The 11,766-nt window shown below is 44.4% G+C and overlaps 1 pseudogene; it reads left to right on the forward strand.

The window, feature by feature from the left end:
* The first annotated feature begins 1,454 nt into the window (after positions 1-1,454).
* Positions 1,455-2,730, forward strand: LOC105549282 (annotated as a pseudogene).
* Positions 2,731-11,766: the final 9,036 nt, after the last annotated feature.

Raw genomic sequence — 11,766 nt, forward strand, 5'->3', positions numbered from 1 at the left:
GGGCATGCGCGGACACGGAGTACCCACCTACTTACCTGCTCACTTGTCATCTGGGAGAAGAGTCCCTGCTGAGATCATATGTCAGGACCTGGTCACCTTTAAAATAGGTCTCGCTTGGTGATTCAGAGTATAGGCTTTGGAGTCAGGCCTGGGTTAAGTCTGAACTCTTGACAGTTAAAGTCTGTGTGACCTTGGGCAAGTTACTTAACCAGAGTTCAGTTTCTTCAGTAGTAAAATGAGGATAATTACGGAACCATTTACTGAGTCGCTGGGAAGATTAGATTGCCAGGACAATACCTGGCACGTAAAAGACCTCAAAAAATGGTAACAGTGAGTAGTAGTAGTGCCAGTCATAGAGCCCAACAGATGATAGTTCTGATTTCATGTTGGATACATGGCCTAGAGACACAGCCTTAGACTTAAAATGAGAAGACCTGGGTCGAAACTCCCAGTTAACTTGCTGTGTGACCTCAGGCAAATGCAGCACTTGGTCCAGGGCTGATATGCATAAGGTTGGCTACCTTTTCCATGGAATATTCCTTCAGTGAGGATGAGCTGCTGCCAGGTAGACAGTGGGTTTGGATCTGGGCCAAATATCCTGACTTCCCAAAAGTGTGGCTAGTGGAACAAAAGAAACATAGCAGGCTACCCCAAAAATGTATGCTTTCCCTTTGTTACAAATAATACTTAATTGAAACCAGAAAACATTAACTTCTAATTACTACATGTACCATTTAGGACTGGCTTTTAGAAAGACAACCTGACACACTGATGTTTCCCACTAATATTCAATGGTTAACGTTTCAGAAACACAGTTCAGTAGTTCTAGTTTATCGGTCATACATACATAAAGCTGCAAAACCTTGTATAAAGCAGTTACATGCTGAAATCTTCTGGTTGAACTGGAGATAGAAATCTCAAGGCATCTGCATCTCCCTTCCCCTCAGATCTTTCTTTCTCCCTATCCATCGATCTTTCCCAGGTGAAAATATTTCAAATTCCATAACACCAAAAGCACAAGCAGCAAAAGAAAAAAAAACTGGACTTCATTAAAATTAAAAACTAGGCTGGGCACAGTGGTTCACACCTGTATTCTCAACACTTTGGGAGGCCAAGGCAGGAGAATCACTTGTCATGAGTTCAAGACAAGCTGAGGCAACATAGTGAGACCCCATCACTATTAAAAAAAAATAATAGTTGGTAAGGTGCAGTGGCTCATGTCTGTAATCCCAGCACTTTGGGAGGCCAATGCAGGAGGACTGCTTGAGCCCAGAAGTTCAAGACCAACCTGGGCAATGTAACAAGAACCCATCTCAGGAGGTCAAGGCTGCAGTGAGCTGTGATGGCACCACTACCCTCCAGCCTGGGCAACATAGTAACATCCTGTCTCAAAAAAAAATTAAAGTCATGGGCAAAGCCTGAGTCCTGTCCTCTCACTCTCCTCCCTGGACAGCATGAGCTTCACCACTCGCTCCACCAACTACCAGTCCCTGGGCTCTGTCCAGGCGCCCGGCTACAGTGCCTGGCTGGTCAGCAGCAAAGCCACTGTCTATGCAGGCGCAGGGGGCTCTGGTTCCCGGATCTCCGTGTCCCGCTCCACCAGCTTCCTGAGTGGCATGGGTTCCGAGGGCCTGGCCGCGGGAGTGGTCGGGGGTCTGGCAAGAATGGGGGGCATCCAGAACAAGAAGGAGACCACGCAAAGCCTGAACAACTGCCTGGCCTCCTACCTGGACAGAGTGAGGAGCCTGAAGACCAAGAACCGGAAGCTGGAGAGCAAAATCTGGGAGCACCTGTAGAAGAAGGGACCCCAGGTCAGAGACTGGAGCCATTACTTCAAGACCATGGAGGGCCTGAGGGCTCAGATCTTCACAAATACTGTGGACAATGCCTGTATTGTTCTGCAAATTGACAATGCCGGTCTTGCTGCTGATGACTTTAGAATCAAGTATGAGACAGAGCTGGCCATGTGCCAGACTGTGAAGAGCCACATCCATGGGCTCCACAAGGTCACTGATGACAAATGTCACCCAGTTGCAGCTGGAGACAGAGATCGAAGCTCTCAAGGAGGAGCTGCTCTTCATGAAGAAGAACCATGAAGAGGAAGTAAAAGGCCTACAAACCCAGATTGCCAGCTCTGGGTTGACTGTGGAGGTAGATACCCCCAAATCTCAGGACCTCGACAAGATCATGGCAGATACCAGGCGCAATATGACGAGCTGGCTCAGAAGAACCAAGAGGAGCTGGACAAGTACTGGTCTCAGCAGATTGAGGAGAGCACCTCAGTGGTCACCACGCAGTCCACCGAGGTTGGAGCTGCTGGGATGATGCTCACAGAGCTGAGACATACAGTCCAGTCCTTGGAGATCGACATTTCCATGAGAAATCTGAAGGCCAGCTTGGAGAATAGCCTGAGGGAGGTGGAGGCCTGCTATGCCCTGCAGAGGGAGCAGCTCAATGGGATCCTGCTGCACCTGGAGTCAGAGCTGGCACAGACCTGGGCAGAGGGACAATGCCAAGCCCAAGAGTACAAGGCCCTGCTGAACATCAAGGTCAAGCTGGAGGCTGAGAGCACCACCTACTGCTGCCTGCTGGAAGATGGCGAGGACTTCAATCTCAGTGATGCCCTGGATAGCAGCAACTCCATGCAAACCATCCAAAAGACCACCACAAGCTGGCTAGTGGATGGCAAAGTGGTGTCTGACCAATGACATCAAAGTTCTGAGACATTAAGCCAGCAGAAGTAGGATACCCTTTGGGGAGCAGGAGGCCAATAAAAAGTTCAGAGGTCAAAAAAAAATTAAAAACTTTTCTGCATCAAAGAACACTATGAAGAAAATGAGGGTAAAAAGCCCCACAGAATGGGAGAAAATATTTGCAAATCAGATATCCAATAAGGATCTAGTATCCAGAATTTATAACAAACACTTCCAGCTCAACAACAAAAAGAAAACCCAATTTAAAAATAAGCAAGGAACTTAAATCGACATTTTTCCGAAGAGGATGTACAGATGGCCAACAAACACATGAAACAATATTCATCATTAGTCATTAGGAAAATGCAAATTAAGGCACAGTGAGATACCACCTCACACCTCCAGGCAACCCTTCCTTCTCTGATTTCAACCCTGCCAACAAACCCCCCTCTCTCAGTCCCCCTCCCACCACCATCCCCTCCTCCTTCTCCTTCGGCTCCTCTCCCCCACCCCCTTATCCTGGTCCTCCATCCCAACCTTCCTTCTCCACCGCACACCCGGTCTTGTACTCAACCCCCTTCTGCCAAAGGTCACTCCCACAACCAAATGTTTTCCAAAGTCCTTCCCTTGCGAAAGGTGTCAGGGTCGAAGGTATAGTCCAAATTCATGTTCCCTTCTCCCTAGCCAACCTCTCCCAGCTTAAAAAGAGACTCAGCTCCTTTTCCACAGACCCCATTTCCTCGCACAAGGAATTTCTGTATGTCACTCAATCTTATGACCTTACCTGGCATGACATTTATGTCATCCTCTCCTCCTCCCTCACCCTGGAGGACAGGGAATGTATCTGGACAGCCACCCAAGCCTATGCAGACACCCTCTACCAACAAGATGCTGCCCATAACCTTATAGGGACCCTAGCTGTCCCCAGAACTGACCCCAATTGGGATTATGAGGCAGTTTCCTCAGACAGACAGAAACGAAGCCATATAATATCATGCCTCCTAACTGGCATGGATAAAGCTGCCCTTAAGGCTGTAAACTATGAAAAGATAAAAGACATCACACAAGGCCCCAATGAACATCCTGCTCTTTTCTTCTCCCTCATTTCAGGGGCCATAACTAATTATACCACCTTAAGCCCTGATACCCATGAGGGCAGAATCTACCTACCCATTTACACTTCATTTCCCAGTCAGCCCCCAACATCTGAAAGAAACTTAAAAAACTAGAAGATGGCCCTCATACCTCCCAAAGAGACTTAATCAAAGTGGCCTTTATGGTCTTTAATGATGATGGCTAGAATTTTGAAAAATAACAAAACAAAGAAAAGAAAAGAAGTATTGGCAAGGATGTAAAAAAAAAAAAAAAAGGAACCTCATGCGTTATTGGTGGGAATGTAAACTAGTGCAGCTGCCGTGGAAAACGGTTTGACTGTCCCTCAAAACATGAAACATAGGATTACCATATGAGTCAGTAATTCAACTCATGAGTATATTCCCACAAGAACTAAAAACAGGTGTGCAAACAAAAACCTGCACACAAATGTTCACGTAGCACTATTCACAATAACCAAAAACTGGAAACTACCCAACTGCCCATCAACTGATGAATGGATAAACAAAATAGAGTATATCCACACAAAGAAATATTATTTGGCCAGGCACGGTGGCTCACGCCTGTAATCCCAGCACTTTGGGGGGCCAAAGCGGGTGGATCACAAGGTCAGGAGATCAAGACCACCCTGGCTAACACGGTGAGACCCCATCTGTACTAAAAATACAAAAAAAATTAGCTGGGCATGGTGGCGGGTGCCTGTAGTCCCAGCTACTCAGGAGGCTGAGGCAGGAGAATGGCATGAACCTGGGAGGCGGAGCTTGCAGTGAGTGGACATCTCGCCACTGCACTCCAGCCTGGGCGACAGAGCAAGACTCGGCCTCAAAAAACAAAAAACAAAAAAAAAAAAAAAAAAAGAAAGAAAAAGAAAAGAAAAAGAAATGTTATTCAGCCAAAAAAAAATAATGAAGTACTGATACATGCTACAACATAGATAAACCTTGAAAATATTACGCTAAGTGAAAGAAGCCAGACATGAAATGCTACAGAGTGTATAATTCCATTTACATGAAACATTCAGAATAAGCAAACCTACAGTGACAGAAAGCAGATTAGTAGTTGCCATGGGCTGAAAGGAAGAGGAACCAGGGAGTGAGTGCTTAATAGATAAGGGGTTTCCTTTTGAGACAATAAAAATATTCTGGAACTAGATGGTGGTGATGGTTGCACGACATCGTGAATGTACCACATGTCACTAATGGTCAGTTTTACTTTATGTACATCATATCACAATTGGAAAAAAAAAAAAACTTCAATATCTGTCCAGGCCCAGGTAGGTAATAGAAGTTAAAGAACCTAGCCAGTTGTGAAACTGAGGCAAACTGGAGTGTGGAGATCCCCTTTAAAGAGGACAGCTACTGTACAACTCCAGCTGGTGGTTTTAAAGAAAGAATTTGAGACCCTTGTTGCCAGATTTTTCAATCTTTCAAGAAAAGGAAAAATCAAATTCGAATGCACATAGAAGTCTCTTGTAACTTGTTAAATACATATTCTGACTCAGTAGGTCTAATGGTAGGACCCAAAATATGCATTTCTGTTTTTTAGACTTTATCGTTGGAATAATATTAAGTTCACAGTCAAACTGAGAGTAAGATACAAAGATTTTCCACATACTCCCTGCTCCCACACATACATATCCCCCCCATTATTAACGTCCCCAACCAGAGTGATACATCTGTTACAACTGATAAAGCTATATTGACACGTCATCATCACCCAAAGTCCACAGTTTACATTAGGGCTGCTCTTGGAGTTGTACATTCTGAGTTTGAACAAATGAATAATGGCATGTGTCTACCATTACAGTAAAGAATGTGTGTGTCTAATAAGAAATGGCATTATCTCTGGTGGTGCTACAGCACCACAGATCACACTTGGAATGGTAAGAGTCTAGATTACAGGTTCCCAAATTTGGCTGTACCAGGAAGCACCCGGAGTGTTTAATAAATACCAATGCTTAGGCCCCACCCCCAGGGATTCTGATGTCAGGGGGTCAGAGTGAGATCTGAGCATCAGGATTTTGTAAAGCCCCACCCCCACCCCCTACATCATTCTGATGGGCAGCCAAATTTGAGAGCCCGCATACTAGATGGCCCCTATGGTCCCCACAGCCCTAATAATCCTGATGTGGTGAAATATTTCTAGAGGGCAAGGTCACAGTTTTCCCCCAAGGTAACCTTTCGAAAATAATTAATCCGGAGAACCTCCTCCCCAACAAAGCATTCCAAGCCTCAGTGCTGGAGAATGTGACCTACAGCTCGGATGCTCTGTAACTCTTGGCAGCTTTTGTAACTGTGGTCTTCTTTTGCCGGTAACTCCCTCTTCTTTGGTGTACTGACCTTTGTTAGCAAGTTTCGTATAGTTGGGTCTGCATTGTTAGTCAACCGAGCTAAAAGGACTCCTTTGGAGAAAAGAAGAATGCGTGCCCGAATCCATGTAGCCCACAGGGTGCCAGGCTTGAGGGCCTGCCCAGAGCAAAGCAGCATGAGTCATTTTGGTCAGGGCACAAAAGGAAAACAGGCAAGGAAAACAGAGCAGTGATGTGTTCTTGCCTCCCCTGATTCAGTCTCGGGGAAACCTGTGACTGCATTTATCTTCCTGCTTTCTACCTCCCTCACCTACCAACACACCTGTGGTCCTGGCTCAAAGAGGGATACTTAACGAAGCACAGAAAGAATTGAGAGCCCTCACCGAAACCTCAAAAAGAGCAGGAAGATAAGAATGGAGGCCAGAAAGGAGAGTGAGAAACTTGGCAGGGTTTCCTAACAGGGCCTGCTCTCTAAGTGCGTTACCCAGGTGACTCATGCCTGAGATGACAGGGTATGAACACATTTGTCTTTATTATCTAGTAAATAGCACCTGTGTGTGGCTTCCTTTTTTGTTTTTATTTCTTTCCTGGTTCCCTGGGGCTTTACTTCTTAATGTGGTCACTTTGAACATCATTGGCGTCAATTCACAACAGGGAAACATCTGTGAGAAGAAGCACACTAAGTGGGGAATCTTTCTGGAACAAGGACGCAGCAACACAGAAATTAGCCTGATCCTGTTGCCTTAAGCTACATTCATTTAGTACTCCAGGAAATGCAGTCTCTTTTTTCTGTGATCAGCCAGACAAATCCTCCTTCTGAAGAAACTTAGATTTCAGCCTCCCTGAACCAAAAGGAAAAAAAGAATCGGGCAAAAACATCATAGTGGAGCATCTATCAACAAAATGTGTGCGCAGAGAGGTTTCAAAATCATCTCGAAGACTCACGAGATTTGTCTTTCCAAAAGCAGTAAGGAGTGGGACTGTACAACGGCTTCAACTAAGGACAGGGCCATCAGCTCTGGATGTCAAAATCTTCACCACTCACAGACCAGCAAGGGCACGTCTTCCCACTCTGCATCCCTAGATCCTGAATATGCCCAGAGGTCCCTAGCTTCCCGTTGCAGCTTTTTGGAAGCCCGACTCCCTCCTCTGGCTGTCCCTGATCCTCCTCTGTGCTGGTGCTGTGGCACTTAGCCCACCAGAAGTGATACCCACCTGCCATCCTCACTAGTTTTTCAGGTCCTTAAGAGCTAAGGCTGTGTGATTCATCCCAATATCTCCAGGGCTTAGCATGGTATCCAGCACAGAGTAGCTGCTCAGCAAATGCTTGTGGGATTAAATAAACTGGATGAATAATACTGAATAAGACTGCTTGCATATCTTTTTAGCACTGACAACTCACAGTCCAAAGCTGAAATAACCACCTTGTCTCTGCTTGTGTGCCTTTGGTGATGCGGAGCACTCCACTTGAGAACAACCCGTTCCATGGTTGTCTAGCATTGGCCATTATTTATTGTAATAATAACAGCAACAATAGCAACACTTATATGGTGCTTACTGTAATACTAGGTGGTTTTTAAGCATATTCACTAGTCTTAGTTTAGAGATGAGGCAACTAAAGCACAGAGATGCTAAGCAACTTGTTCAAGATCATGCAGCTAATAAGTGACAGAGCTGGGTTCAGGCACGCACAGCCCAACCCCAGCATTAATAGTCTCAACCACCAAATTATAAGCCTCTGAATTAGAACAAGTCTCCTCTTACTTCCTCCACTAGAGATTGTCCTGCATGGGTTAGCACAGAGCTGGAATCAGAGCAGGTTCTTGCCAATACCCTACGTGGCTAACCAAGTGGCTTGAAACAGAGAGGGCGTCTCTGCCTCAAGCTTAGTCTTGGAGTTATCGTTGCCCATTGTGGGTAGGGCCAAGGGAGGATGAATGTGGTCCAGGGTTCACCCATTATGTAGATGAACTCTGCTCATAATGGGGTTATAGTCTTGTGGTTTCCTCCTCTCTTATTACCCCCAATGGGGGTTTTCCTTTCAATTACCTTTATAACAAGTGTGGTTGCAGCTTCAAACCACAAACCACTAATATTTTTATTGGCAAGTGTATCCTCTAATACGTATCGTTCTGTTGAACGGGCAAAATATTTATCACCAGATGCACTTGTTTTTGTAGTTTTTATAATGCTTGGAAAGGGGTTGAGTGTCTCTGGCCTTAATTCCTTCTTTGGCTGTACTGCCACTGTCCTGGTTTAGCCCCCACCAAATTTTACCTGTGTAGCCTCTGAACTGGTCTCCCAGACTCCAGGCTGACCCCTCTAATCCATCTTCCACATAGGCTTACAGCTCCATCTTTCTAAAGTACAGCTTTGGCCATGCCATTCCTTTGCTCAAAAATCATTTATTGACTCCCAATTGTAGATAATTGTAAGTTCCCATCACCTGGTACCCGCAGCCCTTTAGGGACTTTCCTTCCATAAACCTTTATCGTGAACCTTATGCGTTAGCCACACTGGACAAGTTTGCATTTTCTAGACCTGTCCTGTGCCCTTCTATTTCCATGCTTTGCTCATGCTGTTTTCTTTCCCTGTAAATCTTTTGTTTATACTGTCACTCATTCTTTCATTTGTATGTTCAAGCATTCCACAAACTTTACTATGCACCTTCTTCAAGCCAGGTCCTACGCTGAGGACCAGTAATGAATTAGCCATGGTCTTCCGCTCAAGGAGCTTAAAGTCCAATATAGACTCCTTCTGGTCACATCCATGACCATCTGTCACAATCTTATTGGAAAGGATACAATTTCCCTCTCCTTGAAGCCTTTTTCCAATGTTTCAGCTGGAAGTAATCTTTTCCCTCCTCTGAGGCTTATCCCTTGCCCCTCATCCCCAACTTCTAAGGACCCCCATTTTCCAACCTTGCATCTTACATTATAATGATACTGATGCTTATTTCCCCTGGATGATACAAGATGCACTTGACTTCTTGAGGCGGAATTCCTTTGCATCCAGGGACCAGCAGAGGAGCTGGCCCGCAGTGGACTCATATCCAACCAATGCTGCCGATTGACACTGCATCCACCATTGGTGAGAATACAACTAGAGAGATTACACAAAGCACTCATAAAAGGTAGTGTCTCCCAGCTTTGTTGAGATGTAATTATATAATTCACATACCATACAAATTACCCATTTAAAGTGTACAACTCAATGATTTTCAGTATATTCACAGAGTTGTGCAACCATCACCACAATCAATTTTAGAACATGTTCATCACCCCAGAAACAAACCTCATACGCATTAGCAGTCAAACCCCCATTTCCCCTCAAGCCTCCTCAGCCCTGGGCAACCATTAATCTGCTTTCTTTCTCTATAGACAGAAATTTGACTATTCCTGACTTTTCACATTAATGGAATCACACAATACATGGCCTTTTGTGTCTGGCTTCTTTCACTTAGCATAATGTTTTCAGGGTTCATATGTATTGTATGATATTTTGGTTTTTTATTGACAAGCAACATTCCATTATATGGATGTACCATATTTTATGCATCCAATCCTCCACTGATGGACACTGGGTTGTTTTTACTTTTTCATGATTATGAATAATGCTGCTGTGAACATCCGTGTACAAGTTTCTACGTGGATGTATATGATCATTTTAATCGGATATAGAACTTGGAGTGGAATTGCTGGGGAATATTTAACTCTATAACATTCTGAGGAACTGCCAGACTGTTTTCTAAAGTATCTGCACTATTTTACATTCCCACCAGCAGTATATGAGGGTTCCAATTTCTCCACATTTTTGCCAACACGTATCTTTTTGACTATAGCCATTCTGGTGGGTGAGAAGTGGTATTTCATAGTGGTTTCAATTTGCATTTCCCTAATGATTAATGATGTTGAGCATCTTTTGAGGTGTATATTGACCATCGGTATATCTCATTTAGATAATTATGTGTTCAAATCCTTTGTCCATTTTAAAATTGATTTATTTGCCTTTTTATTATTGAATTGTAAATGTTCCTTATATATTGTACATATCACAGGGTTTTTAATTGTTTTCTTTATGCTTTCTCTATTTTCTAAATTTTCTACAATGATTATGAGGTACCTTGATGAGCAGAATGCATAACCAGTATGTATCAACATATATAAAAATGTAGAAATTGTCCTAATCAAATTTATGAATGACACATACCTGGAAAAGATGACTAATGTGTCTTTCGACAAAATGAAGATCCATTCTTGGAGGAATGGAACAAAAAGCGAAATACAAATTCCTCACTTCAGTTAAAAAATGCTGTAAGGGTGTGGTATGGTTTGGCTGTGTCCCCATCCAAATTTCATATTGAACTGTAGTTCCCATAATCCCCACGCATCATGGGAGGAACCCGGTGGGAGGTAATTGAATCATGGGGACAGGTTTTACCCGGCTGTTCTTGTGCTAGTGAATACGTCTCATGAGATCTGATGGTTTTATAAAGGGCACTGGGGAAGTGTGCACACGTGGAAGAGTGCACAGGCTCTCTTGTCTGCCGCCATGTAAGAGGTGCCAATGCTCCTCCTTCACCTTCTGTCGTGATTGTGAGGCCTCCCAGCCATGTGAAACCGTGAGTCCATTGAACCTCTTTTATCTTTATAAATTACCCAGGCTCGGGTATTTCTTTAAAGCAATATGAGAACGGAGTAATACAGGGTATTTGAGGAAAGGGTCTCTTTCTGCATGTGTGGGAAGTGGCCTTAGATGACCTCTAGGACAATGTTCTACCTTCAGTGTCTATGATTTTCATGTTAGGTAAGGATAGATTGCTCTTGAGAAGGGCTCATAAAATAATCTGATGGCCTTGGTGTCCTACAAACTAAGTGGGAACCAACAGTGTGACATGGCTTCTGAAAAGAGATGGGTGACCTGAGGTGACAAGAACAAAAGCAGTGCCCAAACCGAGGGAGGTGTTTGTTCCACTGTTTGGGGCTGCTGAAACCACATCTGGAGCTTGTGTTCAGTTCTAGACACCATCAGGGAATCAGAGAGCCATCTATGTGCCCAGGATGGGGAGGGAAGAGTTAAGAAACCCTATCACAAGAAGAAAGTGCAGATTCATGACCAGGCACTGCATCTCCAAAGGGCTCCCCTGGGACAGAGGGCATAGATGTGGTCTGCCAGGCCTTTATGTTCCCACTTACCTGGACATTCATAGCAGTCTGCCTGGGCAGGATTTCTTCTCCCCTCAGACCACAAGACCCAGGACTGCTCCACATCCTCCATCTCTCAGAAGCTAAAGACCGAAGCAGCAACAGGGTGAGAATCTGACCTGAGGTCCACACTGCAGAGATAAGAAGGTACCAAAGACTCGACTGGCTGGCAAACTCAGGATGCTGTGGAGGCCAAGCTGGCAATAAAAGCAAGTTGGGTGTTTGCCTTTTAAATGTATAGAAATTTATTTATATACACAAATAAATACATTGTACTCAATTTTTCTTTTTCTTCCTGTTTAAAAGTTCTCTTTTCACTTGAAAAAAACTTCAGGCCAGGCACGGTGGCTCATGCTTGTAATTCCAGCATTTTGGGAGGCTGAGGTGGGAGGATCCCTTGAGCCCAGAAGTTCAAGACCAGTTTGGGCAACACAGGGAGACCCTGTCT

This window comes from Mandrillus leucophaeus, unplaced genomic scaffold (genome assembly GCF_000951045.1).
Source record: "Mandrillus leucophaeus isolate KB7577 unplaced genomic scaffold, Mleu.le_1.0 Scaffold433, whole genome shotgun sequence".
Classification (NCBI taxonomy): Eukaryota; Metazoa; Chordata; class Mammalia; order Primates; family Cercopithecidae; genus Mandrillus; species Mandrillus leucophaeus.